We start from the raw sequence: 21,592 nt of genomic DNA, 5'->3' as shown, positions 1-21,592 counted from the left end.
TAATGTAAATAGAAAAAAGAGTTGGTCCAAGAACTGATCCCTGTGGCACGCCTTTAGAGACTTGGAGAGGCTGAGAATATAAAGAATTCAGTATGCAGAGAGAGCTGTGAGAGGAGCATGTCGGTCCACTTGGAGAAGGAACATAGACAAAGAAAGAAGAGACTTAAGAAGAAGAGACTTAAAGTGAGAAGACAGACCAAAGTAATGGAGAATTTCAGACATGCGGAAAGCAGGTTTGGTTAACTCTTTAACAATGGAGTTTTTGCACCAGAGTTTACATTCTTAGCTGTGGATGGAACAATTCCGTTCAGTCTGACCTGTCAGACTATGACAAGTGACTCCGTCCTCTGTTGTCCGCTGCTGTAGGCCGCTTCCATTCAGCGCCCTTGTTAACCTATGATGTGGTTCATACCAGACGTGGAGCGCTGCGGTCCTCCCCATCTGGTGTGAACTGCAGGAGAGAGCGGATCCCGCGCGCACTCTGTGCTGTTTCGCGGCGCTTCTGTGTCCAGTGTGAACCAGGTGTTACATATCTGCTTTAAGCTCATTCTGAAAAAAAAATCAACACAAAACTTCATAAACCTAAGCAGGTTAACCAAAACAAACCCATTATTGATTCAATTTGTTAGAATTTGACTTAAAGCCAAAGAGCCACAATGGAGATATACTGTGAAAGCATGTGCCTCCGGACCGTCAAGTTGCTGTTATAAACTAACTGAAAAGCTTCTAGTCATCGTCACTTGCTTATTGGCTAATTGAAAAAAGGATTTATCTGAATTTTTTTATTGTTTTGCACATATATATTGAACCAAAACAAAACCATGACCCAAAAATCGAGGTTTGAAATACATTGTTGGGAAAGTGAATCATTGCATCCCTAACTGTAACTCTTCAACCATTTGTCCAATTAAGGTAAATCCAGCAAATTCTGTAGTGGAGAAAAGAAACCTTACACTGACATGCACAACTTCACAGTAAGAGAGTGCTTATGGAAAAAAAATGTAAATCAGCTTATTCTGATGTGGAGAAAAGTAGGTTTGCATGTTATTCACCACTTTACATTAGTGATGCTTTAAAGTGTTGCATAAGGGGAAAAACCTGATATGAAAAACCTCTTTTCCGATTCAGCCGATTCACGTTGATCGTGTATATGGTCGCAGTGTTACGGCAGGTGAAAGAGAGTGTGTAATTTAGGTGTTGTGAAAACCCTTAAGTAGCCAAAAGTATTAATTAGATATTAAAAAATAAAAATAAAAAAAATCAGGTGAAAGGCAAACATTTAGAGATTTTCTCATTTTTCATCATTTTTGTTTAGTAAAATTTTGGCAAAAATGTAGTCTTATATTTCACTTTGATAAATATGTGACAGAGAGCATTAGGCTTTTTTTTTGCTCACCCCATTTTTAATTTGAAAATGCAGGCTGGAAGTAATCAATTTGAGGTTGACACAAGAACAAAAAAAAAATAAAACCATTCAGATTCCTGTTACAACTTTTGGTTGAACAGACAGATCAGAGGTTGTAATCCTGTTGGGCAAGCTGTCATTATTTACATTTTAATAGGCGTTATTGTCATCGTCAAGGTTACGGTGGGAGCGCCACATGCTGACATTTTAGCTTTGTGAGGTGTGGATGATGCATATTCTCCCTCCACTGCACACAGTTATTGGATTCCCCCGCCATATTAATGTTTTTAATCCCCCTTTGACAAAAGCCACCGGAGGGAACGCACACGCATAACCAGCCGTATCTGCCACTAACAAGCAGGTCCAGAGAGAATCTGCATCATTTCACCCGCAGATATGAAGAACATTGCAGCTGCGGGTCCTGAGATAAATAGCTGAGAGTGGGTTTTGACTTTGAGAGGGGAAGATAGACGTTCCTAGTTTTAAGTGGATTTGAAGCATCACAAATAAAAGTGTAGGATTATTAGAAGTAAGGCATAGATATTTTTGAAATATTCATTTATAATTTCAAATTAAAGTGTATAATTCCCCCCCTTTGGTGTTTTTGCTGTCTTGACCTAGAAAGCTCCAACCCAGGAGTTCTGTAAAGATTAACAAAGTGGGAATACAAACAAATATTTCAATTTAAAACAAAACAAGGTTACCGGCTAAGAGGAATACACAGCTTTTAGCTTAACTTCAGTAAACTGTAGAGTAACTAACTTTCTTTCCAGGAAAAAAAAAAAAAAAAACTATGTAACTCCTTCAAAAAATCAGTGTCCCTTCGTGTTTTTATTGTTGTTCCTGCCTCAGTATAGAACTGATTTTCTGCTTGAGCCTCTACATCTGGAAAAAATTAGCCAGTGTGGTTACTCTGCATCAATGTTGATAAGATTGTGTTCTCTGGAATTTCTTTCTTTTTTTATTTGTGCTTTATGAAGTATTTTTGGGTGCAAAACTCAGACATTTACATACAAAAAATGAGGACATTTAGATGCCCAAAAATCCTATCAATGGACTTTAAAGGGTAGAGACAGGTCAGCTGAGTTTAAGTGAGCATCCTTTAATATGTTTTGCTGAGTTCCTTTAGAGTTACTTTAAAGACCGACTCTAAAGAAAACATGTTTTTAACATTTACTTTTTCTGATGATGGAGGATGTATATCAAGACAATTAGGCTTAAAGTTGCATTTTTGAGTATTATTTTAATCAAATTGTTTTGAATCAGGAGCAGACATTTTTTTTTTTTAAAGATCGTAATTGTGATGTTTAGCTCTAAGGAATGGCAAGGGGGGTGGGGTTGGTCCTAAAAAATAACAAGTTTTTTTTTATTATTATTTCAGCTAAACACTAATAATGATTAAAATATCACTGGAAACACTTTGAAAAATGATCAAAATATAATTAGAGTGGGACTTATTTTGCGTCCTTTTCTTTTATTACAGTGCATTGTTTTCTGTGTCCTGATTGGCTGTTGACCTTGTCAATCAATCAATCAATGTGCTGTATCACCTGTACAGAATGCATTCAGCTTGGCACATTTACATAACTCTTCAAATCCGATCACATCTTTGTTTCCGTTCTGTGATTCTGGACTTTTTTTACTTTTGAACTTTGAGAGTTTAAAAAAAAAAATGGAGAAATGTGAAAATGTCTGACAGAGAAAACGGTATGAAGTGTGTATTTAGGGGCTTTACAGCCTTAAAACATCCATAATCCTACTTTGTCAGTTTCACCAATCGCGGGTTATTTTTAGAACACAACTCCTGCAATAAACGAGGGAACACTGCACATTAAATGTCTTAGTCCTACATGAAGAAAGGGCCAAGAACTCACAGAAGTAAAGAGATAACCCTAACTCAATCCATTTTCTTCAGGGCCAAAATATGAACACGTATAACACAGCGTTATGCTTTAGCCTGTTTAATTGTGACTATCTGTCCATTACTTTTTGTTCAGCCACACACCGAATAAAAGAATAGATAGAGACAACTATATTTGCATTAACTTCCAGTGTTGATAAAAAAGGGGGATACAAGTGAAACACGCACGACCATGGTCATAAACTGAATAAGAATCTGTCATAAAGGAGATCTGTACTGGCGAATGCCAACATTTGACTTTTTATTATAAAAGATTAATGTTCCCACTCACTACAAGGACAGCAGTTGCCCAAGTGTATCATGGAAGCTTCATGCTGACTGGGTCAGTTATTGTATTCTTTTTAGTTGTTTGAGTTTTTATTATTCTAGTTTGTTGTTTTTTTCATTAGCTTTTAGAGTAGTTTAGTAGCATTTTATTTGGTTTCCTCTCTCTGCTGCCCTCTGCTGTCTGCTCTCCACTGCTTTTCTTTGATGCTTTAAACAGGTGCTTGGAATAAAGGCGGGTATTCTGACGCACTTGCAAGTCATCCAACGACTAAAATTGCCATTATTTACAAACATTCTTTCCAGCCACAACCAGCCAGTCCCTTTAGATAAGACCAAGTGGTATTAAGGCCACGTCTGATGTCTGACCTTTAACTGACCTTTAACTTTGCACTTTGTTCCCAGACCGGATCCTTCACATTTCTCCAGCTCCTTCAAGTTCTGTTTACTTTCCAATAAACACATGTTGTGGATCCTCAGCAGACACTTCTCTTTGACCGTGACATGTATGGATTCTTGAGTCTAATTAATGAGGATGATGGTGTGAGGCATATTGACATTAACAGGACGTTAAATAATGTCAGCAGATCCATAGTTGGCTACTGGCAAAGATCAACCAAACTCCAGCTAAAGAGAATATATTTTATTCAAAAATTATCAGATTTTTAAGGTTACAGCAACCAGACAATGAGCAAACTATGATGCTAACCCTAAACCGATGAGAGAAAAAGATGTTAAGGGAAGTGATAGACAAGAGGAGGACAGGAAAGGAGGAGTCTGACGGAGCTGTTGCATTACAACAGAAAAAATGAAGATTGCAACTCTGACCTCTAGCAACAAAACTTTTATAGTTAAATAAATAAAGTACTAAAAATCGGTTGAACACTTATTTCTTTAATAAGTGGATGGCATAAGAGGGATAATGCCCTTTGAAATGTGCATTATCAGAAATGAACGGACTTGGTGAAACGCGTCGGACAGTTAAGGTGTGCGTTAATTTTTGATAATGTACACTTCAAAGGACATTACACACGTCCTGAAACACTCTTCTTATCGGTCCTTATGGCAACCTCTGTAAATGTCATTTTTTCCTGTTTGACCTATTTGACACTGCCATTTGACTTGGGTCTAGATTGAAGCTAATAGAGCAGGAGAAAGATCAAGAAAATGTGAAAAATTATGATTAAAAAGCATGGAGTCCGTTTTACTGCTTTCGTCATTCGGGGTATAGATGCTAAGATCTCTTTTGTATTTTGAAATTTAATGAAGAAACAGTGTTAGAAAAAAATACAATGCTGACCTTTCAGTGGAAGTTAGCTTAAGACTTTAGAAAACAACTAAAGCAGCAGCTCCAAACTGCCACCAAATAATAATAAAAAAACATACATAAATGAACACATCTTGTGAGTAAAACAGGACAACATTATAAGGAGGATTTTGTGCTTTAGTGAGATAATATAATTTTAACATAGATTTCTCTGTAAGCTACAGTCAACTGGACCCCTTTTCCTCCAGAACCTCCTTAACCCTTCATGGCATAGATTCAACAAGATACTAGGAACATTCCTCAGAGTTTGGTCCATATTGACATGATCTCATCAAGGCAAGGCAAGGCAAGGCAAGTTTATTTGTATAGCACATTTCATGTACAGAGACAATTCAAAGTGCTTTACATAAAACATTAAAAGAAACAATCAAAAGAAATAGTAAAAATGGCATCACACAGTTGCTGCAAATTTGTCAGCTCCACATCCATGATGCCAATCTACCGTTCCACCACATCCCAAAGGTGATCTATTAGGTTGAGATCTGGTGACTGTGGAGGTCATTAGAGTCCAGTGAACTCATTGTCATGTTCAAGAAACCAGTCTGAGATGATTCCAGCTTTATGACTCGGTGGGTTATCCTGCTGGAAGTAAAATTAGAAGATGGTACACTGTGGTCATAAAGGAATGAACATGGTCAGCATATTCAGGTTGGCTGCTTGTTCTAATCATGTTTAATTAGTAGTAAGAGCCCCAAAGTGTGCCAAGAAATGATCTCCCTCACCACTACATCACGACCGCCAACCTTAACTGTTGCTAAAAGCCAGGATGGATTCGTGCCTGATTCTAATGCCAAATTCTGACCCTAACATACAAATGTTGCAGCAGAAATGGAGACTCATCAGAACAGGCAATGTTTTTCTAATCTTCTATTGTCTAGTTTTGGAGATCCTGAGTGAATTGTAGGCCTACCCTCAATTCTCTGGCAGAAGTGGCAACCGGTGTGATCTTCTGCTGCTGTAGCCCATCTGCCTCAAGGTTTGGCGTTCAGGTAGTTTTTACCTAATGGGGCCCTACCATGAAAATTCTTCTTTTTGAGATTTTAAATACATTTTATTGTTCATTCCTCACTATAAAGAACCCCAAAACTGCATTTTGATCATCCATTAAAGCATTTAAGAGAAAGTGAAACAACTGAACCAAAATCTCCACCGTACCTGACAGTCACGTGATGTAAACACAGTAGAAACGAGGGGATCGGTGAGCCGCGGACAAATGTAGAGTTTTAGATTGTCATGTTAGCCGAAAGGAAATAATTCGTCCAACTGTTTACTTGTTAGAACATTTAGTTTAACATCACCAAAAAATGTATAACTCGCTTTTCTGTGTCTCCTTGCTTACGTGCGGCTGCTGCCGTGAAAGCTCTATTATAGTTTCAACAGAATTCTCTTAAAAACAACTCCATAAAACCACAACGATGAGACACGTCAACTCTTCAAAACTCTTCAGATTCATGCTCAATAAAACAACTTTTAACATGATCCACATTGATTCTACAGACATGTTTATTAGCTCGTTTACTTGTAGATGTAGTGTCTCCAGTAACCGTCATGCAGGATTCCTCCGCAGTTTCAAATCAGCAGTAAAAGTGTTGAATCTGGCCTTAATACAGACGCTAAAGATCCATCAGCAAAATAAAAAGTTTGAAAAGGGGAAAAAATCCTGACAAGATTTTGCAGACCGCAGTGCACCCATCTTTCCTCTTGACTGAAGAGAGCTTTAGTCACGTGGTTTAGTTTACATAGTTTGTTCATGCTGGGGAGGCAGCCTCAAGGATGGCGTAATGAAGTGGGCGGGACCGACAAGGAACTAAAGCCAGAGGCTAAGAAATCGAGTCATTTTACTTCCGGGTATTAAAATGGGCGACAAAAATGACTCATATCTCATGAATAATTTGTTTTTTAGTGTTCCCAATGTAATATATGATCATATATATGGATATAGTTTACTCTAAAAGGCTGAAGAAAATCATGGTACGGCCCCTTTAAGTAACAATAAAATCTGATCAACACTCAAGATTCTCAATTCTTCACAGTTTGAATCTCACCTCATACAAAAAAACTGAATTGAAGTCCAGTTATGGTTGCTTTTCATCATGTGATTGGCTGCTTAGATTTCTGCTTTGCATCTACAGGGGGAAGATGAAGTGAGTTATAGGAAGACTGGCTGATTGATTATCATCATGCAGCCTGCCCTTGTAACACTCCAGTGGGATATATGGAGATATTTTATGGATAATCGTCAATCTCTGATACAGCACATCCTCACATCTGTTGATGCTTTACAGGCTAGAGCGGGCGGCACCAAACTGACGTCTTCATCTGAAAATTTGCTGTTCAAAGCATCAGGCCTGTCACTCTTTACAGCATTCAGCACATTCTCCTGTCATGTTGCTCAAGTCTAAAACATACAGCTCTGTAAAAACTGTTTACATGTGTCAAACCTAAATGTTTCAAATCATCAACAGTTGATGATGACAAAGAGAACCAAGGTTAATGCAACATTTATTTAATAAATGTTTTGCTTTGAAGAAATGTGTCAAAGTATAGGCTCTTTAAAAACTAGAAAAGTTGCATTACCTGTGATAATGCTACTGTGAATGCTTTTTGCTGAAAGAAGTTGCTGAAGATGCTGAAGCTTTTTGCTAAAAATGGTGACGCAATTTACTGTAATTGCAGAAGGGATTTGCTGAAAATGCAAAAGCTGTTTGCAAAATGTTAAATTTGCTAAAAGACTGGAGGTTTTGTTACTATGAAAAAGGGCTGAAGTTGACCTAAATTTCAGAAAATTTGTGGTAAAATTGTTTAAAAATCCCTAACACATGCCAATTTTGCAAAACATGTTTATTGTGCTGCTTAAATATGAACTAAACTCCAAATTAGCCCAAAAAACCTTAGTAGATGCCAAATTAGCCAAAAAGTTAGCTCGTTGCTTAAATACTAGATAAACTCCAAAATAGCCTATATTCAGTTCAATTTTATTTATATAGCCCAATATCACACATCAATTACCTCATTGGGCTTCATGCTGAAGCAGAAGGTCGGTCATAAAATATAAACAATAGCTTATTGCTAAACTAAACTGACTAAATAAAACTGGTTATCCCTGCCCTTAGACCCTCCCTCCCAGTAAAGAAAAACTCCTAAAAAACCGGATTCAGGAAAAAAAGAAGGAACCTTAGGGATGTCCATGAGGGAGAGATCCTATCCCAGGACTGATCTGCGATTTACCGGACTGTTAAAGAAGAATTAACTTATCTAATTCTACAACTACATGTTTAAATAGTGTAGCAGATGAGCTTCATCCAGATGGGCTGGGGGACAGCTGGGGATGCGAGACGTGCCAGAGGCGAGGTCCACTGCCAAGAACAGGAACACTGACAAGCCACCTGGATTCTCTCCCACTCCAATACCCGAAACGAGCCAGTGACGAGGTCCACTACAAGGACCAGGAGCACCGACGAGCGTCCTGGAAACTGAAGTCTCCCGTTCTCCCTAGAAGGGGATGGGAAAGAAGGAACAACACACGAATCACACTGCACCATCAGAGGCATGCAGAACTAATTGAATAAAGAATAGAGCGTAAATTTCCTAAGTAAACTACTCAAAAATGTTAGCCTGTTGCTAAAATAGAAGCTAAACTCTAAATTAGCCTAAAAAACCCCAGTAGAAAACCAATTAACCAAAAATGTTAGCATTTTTGGAAAATTACTATAAAAAATTAAAACATAGCCCATGAACATATTTAAAGGCTTGTTGCTAATCTAATTTTGAAGACTTTCTCATATTCAATAGCCAGGTATTGATTAAAATAAAATTAACCAGTTAATTGCAAACTTGGAAAAAAATATAGAAATTTTCTTTTTTTTTTACAGTATTTGCCAACTAATTATCTGTGAATAATCACAATATGAAATCACACACAAACAGTTTAAAGATTTTTGTTTTAAATTTTAGTTGAAATGTGGAGATTTAGTCAAATAAGAGCAATAACCCAAATAATAACTTTTAGCTTCTGAATCCTAGGTTGGGTGAGATGCATATACTTAAAAAAAACAGATGTTCAGTGTTTCATTTTCAAAGGGAAGTGTTGTTACAAATAGCAGATGATGTTTACTTGCTCTGAACGAGGTTCCTGAGAAAAGGGCTTATAAAAGAAAGGGGAAAAGTTGTCGTCTGAGTTTGTGTGGCCGGTTGGTGAAATGCTCAAAGTTGATCCTTGTTCAGAGCCCGAGCAGATGCTAGTCTGTGTTTTATGTTTGCCGTCCAGCAGGTCGGTAATACTTTCATTTGCCTCCAGTTCCTGCTTACAGAAGCCCCGCAGAGCATCTTTAATTAGAACAACTGTGGTGATACGCTGCCAGGAAGGGCGATTTCTGTCTGTATGCAGTTTATCTTGGTAATTGTAAACTCAAATGCTTCAACAGGCACCTTTTTTCACTCCAGAAAAAGAAAGAAAAAACTCCTCCAAAGTGTGGGCTCCTTGCTACTGCATGCAACATTAAAGTTAAAGTACTTTCTTTGATGCACAAGAGACCTGTGATGTTACTCTGACTAATTAATGACTTTCATACCTTTCAAGCATTTTCTTTGGAAGATCTACTTAGCCTCAGAGAGCTTCAGTTGTTTTACTGATCTTCCTTTTTTTTTCTTGGATTCTCTCATTTTTCTTAGCTGCAAAGAAAATGTTCCATCTTCTGACAAAGTGGTGTCTGCTGAGGCTTATCTGGATGTCCACATGTTACATATGCAAGAGGAGAAAAGTGATAGGACATCAGTCATGTGTGCTATCAATCCTGTAAGCTCCTGGTTTTCTGGCGCAGAGCTCTTAAAAGGCAAATGGGGTTCCACTGTTGTTCGGCAGCAGAATGTGATTCAGTTCCAGTGTGGCTCCTCTGTCAGGGATGCCAGGAGGCGGAGACGGACACTTACTATGGCAAAAGTGGCATTCGGAGGGGGTGACGAGATGGAGCGGACAGCAGACTGACAGCTGTCATCAATCACTTGCCCTTCCAGCCAGATGCAGCTTGACAGAGAAGGAGGACATTGGCTGGAATGGTAATTCATCCACAGTTTACCGGGAATGTCTTTTTGCCAGCCACTCCCTGGTGGAATTCTCGCAGCCATGAATTTATCCGAACGCAGATCAGTCAATTACTTTAGCCGAGTTAAGCCTGCGTGTGACGTGCTCTGATTCCCTGTGATGGTATGCAGCATGGGGACAGCCTCGTTGGTATTTCCTGATCCAGTATTCCCCTGCCAGCATCAAATCATTCTGCTTTCAAATCATAACTTGCCAGACAGTGCAGAAAGCGGAGGATTTTTTTTTTTTTTGCTGCTGCCTCATAAATGTGGAGACAAGGCAAGAAAATACATAGTAAGCGCTGACGTCTGATAAACCGAGATAACCAGAAGCAAAATAATATCCTTCCATGGAAGTTGTACAGACAGGCAGGGGAGCCTGCTTTTCCTCTGAGGGGTTTGAAGGATTCAGATGTTGATTTCTTAGGACAACTTAAGATAACTTTTAGTAAACCATACCCTTTGGCAGGGGTATCCAAACTTTTTTGCGAAAAGGGCCTGCAAGGCAGTAGAGATTTGAACGCGGACCAGACATTGGACATGCCTACCCTATAGGTACAGTGTGGTCAAAAAACTCTGATTCTGCTGAAAAGTCACTGATACGGCTAGATGTCCCATTTATAAAGATGAAAAAGGTCTGTAATGTTCATCATAAGCACACTTTAACGATAAGACATATGGCGCAGAAAATAAGTATTTATCTCCTACTAACAATGAAACCTCCACCCAGAGCTCTTTAAACCTTTAACACCACAACTTTAACTGTGTTCCTCACAGATCTGTAACTGCATCTTTAAAAAGCTCTTCTATCCTCCACTTGTTAGAATATCTTTATTTCTATAGCACTTTTCGCAGAAAGAATCACAAAGTGCTTCACAACACGAGCACAAAAATCAAATCAAAACACAGAGAAGTAATAAAAACCAACAATATAACAACCAAAACAGTAAAACACAACAAGACATAGTAAAACAAGGACTAAAATCAAGTAAAAGCTCTCCTGAATAAAAACACTTGTTATATGCATTAATGTCAACTGTTTGACCAGGTTATCTGTATAAAGACACCAGTCCACACCATTAAACAGTCATACTGCTACCTCTCCACCAGAACCAAGTAGCTGTCAAAGAATACCAGTGAAAAGATTGTACACCTGAACAAAACAAGAATAAACCAAGATCAATGAGCTGTCAAAGAATATCAGTGACTAGTTTGTACATCACATCTGAACAGAACTAAAATGAAACCGAGACCAATGAGCTGTCGAAGAATACCAGTGACAAGATTGTAGACCTGAAAAAAAACTTGAATGAACCAAGACCAATGAGCTGTCGAAGAAGATCATTGACTCGATTGTAGACCTGAACAAAGCTAGAATGAACCAAGACCAATGAGCTGTCGAAGAAGACCAGTGACTAGATTTTAGACCTGAACAAAGCTAGAATGAACCAATCTACAATAAGAAAGGAGTTTGGTTATTAATAAATGAAAGACGGTTGAATTCGACTCCGTCTCAGAGGCATGGGGGTGGAAGCATCATTCATTTGGGCTATTTTTCTGCACAGGGGACAGGACGGCTGATCTGTGTTAAGGAAAGGATGAGTGGGGCAGTAAGATTTTGGGCAAAAAACTTCTTCCATCCATGAACGCATTGAGGATGAAACATGGTAAGATCTTCCGGCAGTACAATGAGTCCAAACATGTCTCTCAGGCGACGAAGGAGTAGCTATGTAAAAAGCATTTTAACATTTTCAAGTAGCCTCGTGAGTCTCTGGACCTCAACCCAATAGAAAATTTGGGTAAGAAATGTATAGTTTCTTGTGCCCAGAAACAGCCCCAAAACATCACAGCTCTTGAGAAGATCTGCATGGAAGAAGGGACCAAAATAGAAGCTACAGTTCAAACAAGGTGAAGACCTACAGAAAAACAATGACCTCTGTAATTGACAACCAGGCTACGATACAGCGTATGGAGATTAACATTTGTCTTTGACAAAATACTTATTTTCTGCGCCATCATCCAATAATCGTGATTTACATGTTTTTGAGGTAAATATTTTTGCAATGATTTTGTTTTAAACAAAAGTGGATTAGAGTTTAAAACTGACAATATCAGCAAGTTTTTTTTCCAGCATCCTAACTGACATTACCTCCCTTTAATTTGGCAGGTTTCTTCCACAGGGCTTTCCCAAGAGCTAATGTTGGGAAATATCAGACTGCAGCAAGCCAAGGAAACCACAGGAGTGGGGTACTGGAGGCAGCAGGATAGCCCGTCTCCAGGGAAATTTGTAGGTGCCCCTGCTGTGCTGCTTGGACAGATTATCAACATGACTTTTTGGATTTATTAATATGCACAAGAAAGTGTTGAGATTTTTTTTTCCTTTGGCTTTGAAGGACAGGAGTGTTGTTTCTCATTCCTTAAGGAAAATTTAAACCTGTTATTGCTGCATGCAGGGTTTTTGTTTCCAACATTGGGGTTGGAAATAGTTTATTTTGAGTAATCAAAGCAAAAAATGCTGTAGAAGACAAAACAGATAATATATACATCTCTGCATAAATGTGTACAATTTTGGATGATTAAGCGTGACTTGATTCGAAAAAATAATAATTAAAAAATGACATTTCCATGTGTATACTTTCACATATGTATGTAAATGATGGCATCATGATTGCCCAAAGACATATTTGTATTTATACATACAATTCATGACACTTTGAATCTATGAAATGTGAAGTTTGTCAAAAAGAGTTTAATCATTTGCCTGAAAAGGAGTGGAGTGATTTACATAACATTTGTATTTATTCTTTGCACAGTTCTCAAAATCCTTTATATATTTCACAGTTAACGTGACATTTTTGTTTGTTGGCATAACTTTAAGGATATTATTTTGGTGTAAAAGTAATGGAAAAAAAGTGAAAATAAAGCTGAATGTATAATAAAGCTATTTCTTAAGATAGGGAGTGTTTGACTGACTCCACATCCATTTCCAGATTGAAGTTAAAGTAAGAAGTGTGATTTCTTCAGAAGAACCATTGGACTTTGGTTTTAGCAGGAAGCAGTTTCCCAATGACCTCCATTTTAAAAACGGCCCAGTTTTCTATGATTGGCAGGTGAGGGCCAATAGGTGAACTCAACAAAACTTTCCCTTCCACCCAATTCCAACATTTTATGGTTGTTGAGCATGGTGAACTAAAACCCACCCACTTCCAGCTTGATTTTTGCCATTCAGAATTCTGTGGGTTACATAAAAAAATATTGGTTTGGTGTACCGTATTTTCTGCACACTGCAATTGAATGGGTTATTTTTTAATTAAGTCATATATATGGCAAACTAAGCTAATAGGTGAGACAAAAGTGTCCGAGTCCTCCACCTTCACCACCTCTGCTCCCTGTACACCCTTAGTCTGTGCCAGTTCTAGGTCAGCTACCAGGTGCCAACCAAGGCAGCCCGCCCTGGGGGGACTCCAGCTGAGACAGGTGACCTTTGGCAGGAGCTGCTGATGGAGAGATCTGCGAGACAGCCCTGGCACGCATCCAGAGTCGCATCTGCGCCTGCCATACCTGGTCCCCTCCTGTGACCCATCTTAAACCGAACACTGCCCTGCGAAATACCTGACTCCCCCACCTAGACTAGACTGATGGGAGATGTCCGATTCCTATACAGTACCCATTACCCATTACTGGGCTGTTGATTATCAATTTATTAGTAATTTGTGTTGATTACGTCATTTTAAAGTAATATGTGTGCCATATACACAATATAGAAGTTATACATCAGTGGTACAATAGTGAAAAATAAGACATATGTGGACATGCTTGGAACGGTCGTGGAAAGCCACAAATTTGCGTATGTATCTCACAAAATCATGCACATTTGTGTAACATTTATATAATTGCACATAAACTATGTTAAATACCCATAAACTGAGTAATTCTTAGCCAACCAAAAATTTTGAACAGCTCAAACCAAATTTATGTAAAGACCAATCGGCTAAGACCGTCGACGGACATCTGCGCACAATGACAAATGATGAATGCAAGAAACACGTAGGAATTACATAGTATATCATATGTATCACGAAATACCAAAATTATATCAGTGGACAGTGCAGAAATTTTACGTGACATGGCCTTAACCACTGTCTTACAGCTTTCATCCATGTCCTGAAGTATTCCATGTACTTCTTTGCTACTTTAATGTAGATCTCCTCATCCAAACCACAGTTCTTGTCTTTGTCATAGACTTTTTCTGGATCCACAAACACACAAAGCAGCTTCTTCTAACCTTCTCTGTTCTTCTCCAAAAGAATCCTCAATTCAAACATCACATCTGTAGTTCTCCTCTTTGGCACAGAACCACACAGTTGCTCACAAATGTTTGCTTTTGACCTCCGAATGTAGGGAAGGCATCACACAAAAATGTAGTGGTATTGGCTCACATTGAGGATTTGGGCAGACCTGAGAGCTGCCAATAAGGTATTTATGATTAGGATTGGAACAGAGTAACACAGCAGGATATGGCCTCTTCAAGCTCAATGAACAGCTTGTACTAAGTTGAACATCAAAGCTGTCCTACCGTGTGTGCTGTCTGAATGCTCTTTCTTTCATTTTACCAAAAGAAAATAAAATATGCTCCTTCAATGATTAGAAAAACCACAGCTACAACAAATGGGGAGGCATGAAAGCTACTCTAAGGTTTCATGTTTTTGATTTTGCTTCAGTAATCAGGGTCTTCTACAGAGCAAAATATTTCATGTTGCTTAACAGTAAACACACCTCAGCTCTTGTTTGACATGAATTCACAACACCAAGCCACGTTATTTTTTATTTTATTTTTTTAATCAGTTTTTGCATTAGTTCACACGCACCCACTCAGGGGTCGACCTGTATGGGTGTTGTGGGTTTCTGGGTTTTCCTTACTGTGGACAAATGCCTTGTGCATTGGGTGTGCATTTCCCCCTTAAGATACCCAAAGGATGTCCACACAAACTACACTATTATCGTCTAATTTCCTTTTTTCCACAGTCAGGTGGCAATCAAGCAGTGTGCACTTATCCCTTGAACAGCACCAACAGCCTTCTTCAAGTGTTGTGTAGGTTACAGGGGGGATTTGTAGGAAAAAATGAAAAATCTGTACAAATGCTTGCATTTTATGCCAGATTTACACTGGTTTGTCTCCCCTGCGCTGTGGAAGGTACTTTGTTTGGGAGCAAAGATCTGGACACCAAAATGCACAACGACCATCTCCCAGTTTTCTCATAGAATATCAGCATATTGGCCTTTTTCTGGTAGCAGTCGGGGAGGTGGGGGTTGGCTCACTGCGTCTTAAAAAGGCTGAGAAATAGAAAAGTTACTTAGATTTATTTGCACAATGTTGACTAATTTTATTATGTATGTCAGGTCATTATTGAGCCATGTGTGTACCGCTAGCATACACATCTGTTGAAACTGTAGCTGCGCTAGACATGTCACTTGGTGGGTCAAACGCTGCGCGTCTCTCCAGTAGAATATTGTGGATTTTCGCGCTGTCTTTGGAGAGGTTACTGGTGATACTGCCCTTACAAGAAACATTTCTGTTACATTAGAGACAGCATATGCCGTCTGTATCTACTTTGGATAATACAGCATCACTTTAGACCTTTATGCTCGTGGCTGCTCTGTCATTCCCATGTGTTTTTTGCATTTACATGAATAGACATGGACAAAACAAGGATGTTACCTCTAGTTCTAAGGAGAGGAAGTGAATTCAGTCACCATTTTCTACAGCACAAAAATCACCCGATTTTACCATTTTGGGACCAGACGACATTAGCAAGCAGTGATTAGTCCGAGAATCTGTCAAATGCTTCAAACAGACATGATGGAGGTGATGTGAACATTCTGACTGACGAGTGAATTATCCTTTGTATCAAGGGAATGGAGACACACTGCAGACAGACCAGTGTAAGATTTCCTTTATCTACTTCACCCGTAAGTGTTGTTATGACTGATGGCCCATGGCATGTCCTGTGAAACAAATATACATGATCATATTTGACCTATGGGCTCATCCAGTGGTCTACAAACTTGAAATTTCACGTGGGCCAGCAGTGTGCCCAGTACCGATTTCTCCATTTTTCTCCCACAGATTGCCCATATCCACCCATATGTGACTAAGGCATTTTTACCAATAAAATTCCCAGGCCTAAAAGGCTTTTTTTTGGTTTAACATATTTTTTCCAAAAGCACTGCAGTGCGCAGTTTACTCAAGAGGGGAAAGAGGCTTGCCTCCCTTTTACAAGTTAGGTGTATATATTTGGTTTATTCGCTCAAAACACTGTGGTAACAACCTCTTTTGAAGTGATCAAGTGCAAATATGATTGGAGTGCAGCGAAGCAGTGACAGTGCTGCCTCTGGGATGGGCTTTGATTATGCCAGGAGCTGGCTGCTAAATCAATAGACCCTAACGGTGTTGCTGTGCGCCCTGTGAACAGCCTAGCTTTAATGTACCTGTCGTGTCTAAAAAAAAGCAGTGGGACTAACGTTTCTCTGAGACAAAAGCCGCAACAAATGTTTTCCCTTTAATGAGTTTGGTTTCAATCCGACAGTTAGGGGATTAATAACGTTTTTTTTTTTTTCCTTTGGAATGCTACATGTATTCTTGGATTCAGGTTTATCAGTTGCCACAAAGTGTTGGGCATCATTTGAATAACAGGCTGTTCACAGCTGACTGTGTCGACCGAATTCCCGAGGGATAAAACAAAGCAGAAGACGGATTCTACTAAAAGAAACAGGTCTTTATTATTTTTCCTCAGGGCAGATAGAACTGACAATTCTTTCTACATTTTTACTGTTTAAAGACAATGTAGACTTATTCTAAAAAAAGAAGAAAAAAAATTCTTTAGAAGTGAGGTTAAACTGGACTAAACAAGAAAAAAATTACAAGTAAAATGAGATGAGGAAATGTTTTGATGTTCTTCAACCTTCTTTCACCTCGTTTTTTTCTGTGACAAATGAGGTTCACCAATTCAATTTTTACTTCAATCTCTTCAATTTAAGCTCCTCTTCCTTCGTGTTACGGATATTGTGTCATGTTAGCGTGTAGGATATGAGATATTTCTGCTATGTACCGTGCATCAATGGATACAGAGGTTAACAGCAGATAGAAACGTGGACATTTCACGCTTCTGTGTTTCTCTGGTTCATTTAGACATGTCACATTTGGTGCAGTGCATAGCTGAGGTGGAAAACTGTTTGGTTCAAATAATATTTGGTCTATTGAAGTCATTTTTATGATCTTACATACTTTGACAAAATCTTAAATTTGGGTCATTTTGTTGCTATATATATATATATATATATATATATATATATATACATATATAAATTGTATATATATATTTTTTTTTCTACATATATACTGTAAATATATACTGTATATATATATATATATGTATGTATATGTATATGTATATGTATATGTATGTATGTAGAAAAATGCCACAAAGACACAATTTTGGGTCTTACAGTTAATTGCGTGCACTGTTGTTGAGTTTAAGCCTTTAACGCTGGAGGTTTAGCTGTGTCATATTCTTTTGACTACTGTAACTCTATAACTCTAATCTATGTTTATGTTTATGGACCCCAGGAAGAGTAGCTGTCTGCTAAGCACAGCCAATGGGGATCCTATTAACAATAAACAATATGTAATCAAATGTAAGTCAGCGAATTTTCTTTTTTGCGTTGTCATGCAAAGCTGCTTTTTTTCACGTCAGAATGAACTGATTCTCATTGATTGCGTAAGCATTCAAAGAGCTTGTGTTCCTGAGATGTCTGTAACATCTTTGATGTTGAAGGGTTGGGGGAGAGGTTAAGTTTTACCTTGAGATTGATCCAAAACCAAATGAGTGTTTATATAAATCAGAGCACAGCCAAACTTGCCTTGACTTTCACAGTCATGACCTGCTATGGTGCGTTTAGCCTCTACTTTGTATTTTTGCATCTAATAACCGACTTTCCTTATTCATAAAAAGGGATTCTTCTTAGATGTAGCATCAAAGTCAGAGAAGCTACAAAGCAGCCAGAATCCGACTCATGCCCCGCAGAGCAAAAGTGAACAGCAACAGTTGTCAAAGCTGCAAGTGCATACATATCCTAATATAATAATACGCATTAAAATCCTGCTTCACTCTTGTTGTTTTGTGCACTGAACTGATTTCAGTAAAAAATAATTACCTTTTTTTTTTCATCAAATATTTTTAAACACCTTTAAACTTCCATATTATGTTTGGAGCCTAGAATAATACTTAAATATGAGAATTTTAAAACTAAAAACAGAAGCTCTGTGGAAGTTTCTAGAGGTTTGTTCTATAACGGTGGAGTTTCCTTGTATTGTTTTGCCATTTAAAAGCAAAATTGAAAAACCTGCCTAATTACAAACACTATTCCTTAAATATTTACTTTTTCATTAGACTTGGTGTCTTAAACATCTGACCTACATACACGTAATTTATAATAAATTAAAGACATTTGTGAAGACACAATCTGCTGTTCTCATCTCCTTTTACAGCCCTGCTGCAATTGCTGTATTAACCCCTTGACGTCTATATGTAAATATGATATGCATCAAACCACTTTGGCTAAAAATTTACCTTATTTAATATATTTAAGAAAGCAAAATCATAAATAATTTTTTTATAGCTGGGAATGAGTTCAGGAAACAAGGGGTTAAGACATTTTTTTTACACTTAAATGCTCTTTTTTGCCATTCTGGTATACTCGAAATGTAGAAAGTGACAGTTAGACCGTCTTCTTGGTTGGATGTCATCTAAAGGTGTAGTGTGACATTTGACAGACAACATCAGAAATGCTCAAATCCAGATCTGAAAGCTGTCTCCACGTCTTCATGTCACGAAGCCATCACCTCAGCACCGTTTCCATAGGTTGCTCCTTTGAACGTGGATACCTGACTGTTTTTGTGCCTAGAATCATTGTGATGCGCAGTTGTTAAGGAAACGTTGTAAAACTGCAGGCGCAGTCTCAGCACAGTGAGTAACGAGTTGTCATTGCTTCGTTTTTTTTAAATCCACCAGCAGAATCTTCTCTCCTTTATGGCGGAGTGTTATAGAATGAGTGGCTCCACCATGTTTAACGCATCATTTCCCTCCTCATTGTGAGTGTGTGTGGGGAAGAGTAAAAGGGGGGGCTCCGATGTCCTTGCATTTTATTGCCCTGCTCTTGTCCTTCCAGCCTGGCTGGCCAGAGTGGTGCCCGGGGTATTACAAATAAGAAAAACTAGCACTTCACTGGTGTGATGTTCACTTCGGGCACGGTCCAGTGTGCTCACGGCATTGTTAATATTCATCATGAAGACATGACGGAGGGATAAGCAGTCAGTGTTTCATGAAAAACAGGAATTTGGTGAAGCTAAGAAGGCAGGACAAGATGTAATTACCACCGGGAATTATAGAGAAATTAAGCACAGTTTTATGCTCCTTTGAGATAGCTTTAGATCTATCTGGCCAGGTCTGCGTCATCAAAAAACTGGTGCATGAAAACTTCAGCATCTATATTTAGAGCTGGGGCTCTCACATCCCATCTGATCGCCTGAACTCTCTTTCCCTAAAGTTTCCAATGAATTTCTGGCCCTTAATGAGGCATAACTAAACGATTTTACATTTCTCTTTAATTAGAGATCGCTAAAACGCCACTGCCTCAAATCGTTCATAGTTGGATAATTTTAATTTTGCCTTCCTAAATTGATTTATTTAAGCTTAATGAAAGTGTTATCTTTTAAGTACACCAGCATCAAAATGGCATCTTATTAATAGTGTCTGTCAGTGCAAACCAACAGTCTGTTTGAGATTGGGGAGGGGTTGATGCCATTAAGACTGGTTTGTGCTGGAAAAAATTACAGCTCGGTTCATTACGATTGAAATAATATAAACTTAAGCTTCATGCTTCAATGTTGGGAGCAAATCAGCAACTAACTACATTTTTAATTAGAGACTGAGCAGACATGGAAGTGTGGCGAACAAGAGCAAAGATTTAAGAATCATATTAACAACACAGATCACATAATAAAGTCTATTCTTTATAGATCATCACCTACAACAGGGGTGTCAAACTCAATTGCACAAGGGGCCAAAATCCAAAACACGCCTTAGATCGCGGACCGAATAAGATAAAGAAATAATGAACACTCCCTGCCCTCTTATGGAGGGTGGGATCCGAACACTTGTTTTCCTAAACCAAAATTTTTAAAACTTTAAAAGCTTAACTTTTGAACATAATTATGAACTGTGATGCTAGTGTAAATGCTGTAAGCTGAATTGGGCTGCTGAAGATGCTAGTGCTGATAGCTGAAATTGATAGCTGAAAACACTGAAGCTGATAGTGGGCTAAATGATTGGCTAAATGCCAAATCAGCCTAAAAAAACAAACGAAAAAAATGTAAGTTAGCCAAAACAGCTAGCATGTAGCTAAAATATTAGCTAAACATGAAAAAATAACCTTAAAAAATCTTAGTAAATGCTAAAATAGTCCAAAAAGTTAACAGAATGCCAATTTTTTAAACTTTAAAACCATAACTTTTTAACATAATTATGAATAATAAAAAGGCAGGAATATTAATCGAGAATAAATCAACTTAAACCTTGAATAACTTTCAATATTTCACTCTCTATAAAAATGGAGAATAAAGATTCTTTCCACCACATCCGACTCGTTGTTCACTCAAGTCAAGTTGCTTGATCATGTCAAAGAGACATCCTCTGTGTAGAAAGCCGCTCTTCTCCTTCAGAATCTGCTGGAATTATGTTGATCGTGTTAACAGTTGAAAAGTTACAGTATGTCAAAGAATTGGTGTAAGTATCACTGGCGACGCCTCAGTTGTTAAAGGGTTAAAGCTAAATTAAAACCCCTGAGTTAGAAAATTTAACAAAAACTAACGTAAATTGAAAAAGTTACTTTTTGCATTAAATTTCTAGTGAGGAAACAAGAGGAGCCTTTGGCTTCAACATAGAAAATATAATTTAACAGACAAAAAACAAGTGTCTTAACTCCAATCATAGATTTAGTGCAACAGTTGTTTCCTCAAAGATGTTGCTAAAAAACAGTGGATTCATGTTTATATGGATTCATTATTATATTTATACACTTAGTGAGCTTTTTTTTTGTATGTGTATTTATTTGTCGCTCCTTAAAAATCAGACGAATTTGAAGTGGCTGTCTGATTTTTTAGCTTTTACCTGGACAGTTATGGTGTAGAAGAAAATCTGTATCGCATTTTAATGGCTCTCACACAAAATCTAGTGTACAAATGAAAGTTCAATTAATGTATGTGAGTTTTTCATGTATTGTCCCTAATTAAATATATTTTTTAAAACTGTTAAAGAAAAATTAAAACTTTTTACTTTACTAGAAATGACAAGATTTTTTGTTTCACTTTTTTATATATATGAAAACATATATTTTACAATTTAAAGGGTGCAAATAAAGCAAAGTTCAACAGTTTTATTTTTCAGGATTTCAATGGTAAAAGATAAAGCGCAGAGCAGTCATAGAAAAACCATCAGTCCAAGTGTATATAGGCACAAGCTGCTGGTTCTGGGGTCAA

This window comes from Oryzias melastigma, linkage group LG6, assembly GCF_002922805.2.
Source record: "Oryzias melastigma strain HK-1 linkage group LG6, ASM292280v2, whole genome shotgun sequence".
Taxonomy (NCBI): domain Eukaryota; kingdom Metazoa; phylum Chordata; class Actinopteri; order Beloniformes; family Adrianichthyidae; genus Oryzias; species Oryzias melastigma.
The sequence above is the reverse complement of the archived record's forward strand: the minus strand, read 5'-3'. Positions refer to the sequence as shown.